At 53.1% G+C, this 5,810-nt stretch overlaps 1 protein-coding gene across 8 annotated transcripts in view; it reads left to right on the top strand.

Moving 5' to 3' along the window:
• The first annotated feature begins 4,129 nt into the window (after positions 1–4,129).
• The window catches only part of TEAD1 (TEA domain transcription factor 1), a 288,298-nt gene continuing 286,617 nt past the window's right edge, over positions 4,130–5,810 (top strand). For 6 of the 8 annotated variants that reach the window (XM_074230327.1, XM_074230331.1, XM_074230332.1 and 3 more), the window contains exon 1: positions 4,130–4,198. The gene's annotated coding sequence lies outside the window, so the exon portion shown is untranslated. Of the gene's footprint in view, positions 4,199–5,565; positions 5,712–5,810 lie in introns of those variants that run through there. The other 2 variants (XM_074230336.1, XM_074230329.1) reach the window with 2 other exon arrangements.

Here is a 5,810-nt window from a genome sequence, read left to right on the forward strand (position 1 = left end):
AGACGGAGGAGGAGGAGGAGGAGGAGGAGGAGGAGGAGGAGAAAAAATGATGCTTGCATGATACATAATGGGGAATAGCATTTGATAGCCAGAAAGGTAGGATGCAGAATTTTGAGGACCTCAAATACTAGGTTAAGTAATTTGCATTTTATTTCATAAACAATTACCACTGAAGGTGTTTGAACATGATTAGGCTTGTGCACTCGAAGATCATTCTTAATAATTAGAGCTGCCTAAAAGTGGAATGGGCTATTTTCAGAGTGTGTGAGGAAGTGGTTGAGGGTTCCCTGTTGCTGGTGGTCCTCATGAACTTTCCAAGTTTTAAAGCACTATAGAATCATGCGTTATTGCAACTATCAAGAATATTAGGGCACAGTGTGTGGATGAGATGACCTCTAACATTTCTTTTCACGTTGAAGACTAGGATTTTATAAATTTGGTTCCTCATAGAATCAGAGATTTAAAGCTGAAGGAGATCTTAGAGGGTTTTTAGTCCCACACTCTTCCCCTTTCCCATTTTACAGATGGAAAACTGAGGTGCAGAGGGAACGAATAACTTGCCTAAAGTTATATGGTTATTAAAAACAGTGAAGATTTGAACCCAGGACCACCAAATCCATCTTATTCTTTCCACTGAAGGTTAGATTATTTGACTGTTTTCTGTTATTTCCTGTTACAAAAAGGGGAGATGATTGGCAATAGGCTCAATGATTTAGGTTATAAATTGAAACTATGTAATTATAATGAAGGGGAAAAGAATTTATTAAGTATCTACCATATGTTAAATACTTCATAATTATTCTTTCACTTGATCCTCACAACCACCTTGGGAGGTAAATGCTATGGACACCAACTGAGAAAGAACATCACAGGGAGCCACATGGAAGAGGCAGACATGGACGATGGCATGGTACAATGGAAAGATCTCTAGGTTTGGAGTTCAACTTCTATGGCGCATCTACCTTGAGTAAATCAAACTGTGACATGATGGGGTGGGCTTCTAGCTTTTAGTCTATGATCCAAAGTGAGGAAGAGGCTCCAGTGACCAGGGGACTACTGTGTACTGTGGTGTACCTGTCTGTTTGTAAGCAACTTAAAAGCAGAGGTGGCAACTATAACTTAGATATTGTCTAGGAGACCAAGCCCATGCAACTAACCTTGTTCGGGTAATATTTTATTTTTGAATGAAGAAAAGAATACATGGACAGGAGGGGCTGAGGATAGTCTGCTTTTGTTAGGAGAAAGTAAATGCACTTCCCTGCTGGGCAGGACAGAAGAGGAATTTCAGAGCAATCAACATCAGCACTCTAAGCAGGCAGGAAGAGATTGAGCTTTAAATAAATCCTGGGATTGTTCTATAGGTGAGAGAAAAGGTTAGCCTAGAGACAAAAGTGCTTGTCAGTAGGTGTTACATTATTTTAAACTTTATTCTAATTTGCAGAGAAAAATCTTGTTAGATTATTTATAAAGTACTGTCAATTTAATAATTTGTTTAAAAATGGAAATTACAGAAATGAGGGGATTGCATGCTATGTTCATATTTTTCTCAGTTAACTATCCCATTGAAAAGTGAAATGTTGGGCTTGCATGCCCACAGATACACAAGCGTTGTTCATTTGCAGCCAGCCAGGCCGTTTATCCAAATGAAAACATAATGTGTATGATTCTAATGAAGTCATCTTGCAAACACAACACAAATCCTTGAATATTCAAAATTTAGAAGGAGTTGGGAAATAGGGAGTCTACACTAGTGGCACCAGGGCTAAATCACAAGTTATTTTGTCCTCTGTTTTCTAATCTATAAAATGGATCTAATGATATCTTAGTTTGAAGACAATCATCTCAAGAGGAAGCTATTAATCTCTGACCTGATAGAATTAAACCTTGTTTATAAAGGCTAGGGGTGGCTAGGTGGTGCAGTGGATAAAGCACCGGCCCTGGAATACCTGAATTCAAATCGGGCCTAAGACACTTAATTACCTAGCTGTGTGGCCTTGGGCAAGCCACTTAACCCCATTGCCTTGCAAAAACCTAAGGAAAAAAATAACAAAAATAAGTAAAGGACTAAATGAGATGGGAAAATGAATTTATTTATAAATTTAGGGAAATTCATATTTGAGTATTAAAAATTTAAATCAGTATTTTTTTTTAAATTGAATTCTCTGAGGATCAATTAGTTTAATACCTAGAAATTTCTTTGAGTTATCTGGAAGTTTATCTCAAACAGGCAAGAGAACTAATACAATGATTTGGTACTTACCCTTTCACGTTTAGAGGTCTTCGGTACTATTCTCCCTTTAGGTTTCAGGAGACATTCTAGGAACTAGGGAAAACCCCACTCAGGGTGAGAACTATTTTCACTTTAATGTCAAATTAAAATTGGGTTGTGAAACCCTCAGGGGAACTCCGGTAAAAGGAGGGCTTAAGATGTGAAGCATTGGCTTAGGAGTTGGTAGATCTCAGTTATCTCATTATTCTGCTACTTAATAACTGTGTGACCCTGTCTGAAGTCATTTGACCTTGCCGATACCACATGGCTTCCTCAATTGACAGGTGTGTGTGTGGGGGGGAGTCTTCCTTTGAACAGATGAAAGCGAAAACGCTTTCTTCACCTCTTGCCAGAGTCCTTTTCCTTATGTACCCTACCGCTGGAATTGTTGCTTATCAAATGAAATCCAAACTTTTTATCCCGGTATTTGAGAGCCTCTCCTCACTTCAGTCCTCCTAGGAGGGAAGGTGGGAAGTGAAGGGGGATCGAGTACCAGTCCCGGAGTTCGGAGGACCTGAGTTCAAATTCTGTCTCAGACTGTGCTAGTGTGACCCTAGACGAGCCATTTAAACTAATCGCTGAGTCTCAATGTCCACATCTGTAAAATGGGGATGATAGTGATTTCTCCCTTTCAGGATTGTCGTGTGGATCACTTGACACAGTAATTGTAAAGCATGTTAGACAGTGACTGAAAGTGCAACATAAATCTTAGTTTGCGGCTCTAGACTATTTTGTATTTCTTGGTCTCTGCGTCTACGTGTCTGAGCGCGCCTATAAACCACTGCTGCCTAGCAGTGATCACCAGACTATAACCCAGACTATTTTGTCTGCACCTCTGCACACATTCTCTGCATTCTAACTTGGGTGATTTGGGCGCATCTCTTCCTGCTACTCCTTGGAAAGTCCTTGGGGAAGGAAGATAAAAGTCTTCCTCTGTGTCTCCTACAGCACGTCCTACAGACGGGCGGATAGGGAGCGCCGGACTTGGGCTTGGGCGGGAGTTGGGTGTTTGACACCTGCGGCTGTGTGACCTTGGACAAGCCACTGCACCCTGGCGGCCCCGGTGGTCCCGATTCCTGTCCGGCCGCTGGACCCTCGCTCAGATCCAGTCCCTGGGCTTGTCCCGGCATCACCCGCCCCCACCCAGGAGGGCGCGCCGAATGGCCGGATTTTCCAGGAGCCCAAGTCCCTCTCCCCGGCACCAGCAGGCGCCCCGTCGGGAAGACTTGCAGGGGCTGCAGCTGCGGAGGGTGACCCTCGGGGTCCCCGTGGGGGGGGTTCAGGGTGCACAGACCGGGCCACCCGGGCTAGGTGGACTCGAACCCGGGCCCGGCACGCGGAGTCCCAGCTCGCAGACGGGGGGAGGAGGGCGGGCCGCTTAGTCCGGCCCGGGGCAGCCCGCCCTTCTCCTTCCCTGTCTCCTCCTCTTCCCGCTCCTCCTTCCTTTCCCCCCGCCCCGCCCGCCGCCCGGACTTCCCTATGACGTCACCGGCGGCGGCAGGCCCCGCCCCCGGCCCGGCGGCCGGCTGCATGACGTCAGCGAGGCCCCACCCCTCCGGAGCGAGTTCGGTCCTCGCGTTCATTTCATTCCTCTCCTCATTCCGAACATTCCTCGCATCGCTCGCGCCGCGCCGCCCGAGCCCAGAGAGCCGCCGCGGCCGCCGCCGGCTCGCGGCCGCCGCTCGGCGCTCCTGCAGACTCGCCTCCGGCCCGCCGGCGGCTCGGCGCGGGGGCCCCGCGGCCTCCCATGCGCTGAGCGCCGCCCGAGGGGCCGGCGGGACGCGACCCCGGCCGCGCAGCCCGGGAGGGGGGCGGCCGGGCCCGGGGGCGGGGGGCGGCCAGGCGCCCCGGAGCGCCCGGCGGCGCGCCCGAGACTTGGCCGTCGGATCGCCCGGAGCCCGCGGCGGCTCGGCAGGGGCGGCCCGGAAGGTAAGTTTCGGCGGGGCGGGGGGGGCGGGGGGCGGCGCCGCTCCGGGGGACCCCCGCGCCGGCCGCAGCCTCTCCCGCCCCTCGGCCTCCCCGGCTCCGGCGGGCCGCTTTGTGTGTGGCGGGCGGGCGGGCGGGCGCGGGGCGGGGGAGGGGGCCGACCCCCTCCTCCTCCCCTCCCCTCCCCCCGGGCCCCCTGCAGGTGACCCGAGCGCGCGGCCGGGGGGCGGGGGAGGCGCCCGAGCGGGCCGGTGCCCGGCGGGCCGGGCCGAAGCGGGCCGCGCCGAACCGGGCGGGAGAGGCCCGCGCGCCCCCCGGCAACTTGGGGGAATGGAGTTTGGCGGCCGAGTGAGAGTGTGCAGCCGGCGCGGCAACAGGCAACAGGCGGCCGCGCCGCTCCCCCGCCGCCTGCTCACACGCACACATGCACACACAGGCATGCACACACATCCACACTCGCCCCCCCCGCTTACACACACACACCACACACAAGCGCGCCACACATGCACGGAATCGCTGACATTTTTCACATTTTTCACCAAGAAGGAAGAAGTTCGTAGGCGCGAGCGCGGAGCAGCGGCCCCGGCCCCGGCCCCGGCGGCAGCGGCGCCCGGCCAGCCTGGCGTGAGCCCGCGCCCCGAGAGCGCCCACCCCTGCGCCCGGCCGGCAGACACACAGACACACAGACACAACCTCACTTAGACACACCCACAATCTCACACACACACAAATAGCCCACACAGGCTATCAGACATGCACTCTCTCACACAGACACTATATGGACACAGCCACAGAGACGCAATCTGTCTCATACACACCCACAGGCACACACACACAACCGGACTCCTGCAATCTCAGTTACACAGACACACACAGTCTCACAGAGGCACACACACACAGTCGGACTCCTACAATCTCACACAGACACACACTCTGCCCCACACACTCTCACAGAAACAGACTCTTAGAATCTCATACACAGACACACAATCTGCCTCATACACACATGCAGACACACTTTGCCCCACGCACTCACAGTCTGTCTCATACACACATGCACAGACACACACACTATCTCGCCGACACACAGAGACAATCAGACTCCTGCAATCTCCCAAGCAGACACACAATCTTCCCCACGCATACTATCTCGCAGACACACTCAGATTCCTCCAATCTCTGACACAGAGACACAGATTCATGCAGCCACACACACTCACGCAGAGGCCGTCTGGCGGACAGACAGCCCTCGGGCTCCGGGGCAGCGTCTCTGCGGGGCGCGGGGCGGCTCGGGGCGGGCTGCGCGGCGCAGCCCGGGGGTCTTGGGGGCTTCTCCGAGATGAGAGCGGGGACGTTCTTTTCTGCCGCTCCTCCAGGGCCGCCGCCGCCGCCGCCGCTTAATTGCACATTCAAGTGGAAATTTTCCGGGAGTCAGCAGAAACATTGTATCCCCCAAGCCTCAGTCGCAGTTCCCAGCAAGCCCAGGAGGAGCTTCTCCCTGGAAAACTTGCCTTCGGTAGGAAAGCTCGGGGCGGGTTGTTTGTTTCCGGAGCCGGCCCAGCCGGCGCGGAGCCGGCCCCGCGGAGGGCGCCTTTGTTCGGCCCCGGGAGCCCTG

The sequence above is a fragment of the Macrotis lagotis genome, chromosome 3 (assembly GCF_037893015.1).
Source record: "Macrotis lagotis isolate mMagLag1 chromosome 3, bilby.v1.9.chrom.fasta, whole genome shotgun sequence".
NCBI classification, from domain to species: domain Eukaryota; kingdom Metazoa; phylum Chordata; class Mammalia; order Peramelemorphia; family Peramelidae; genus Macrotis; species Macrotis lagotis.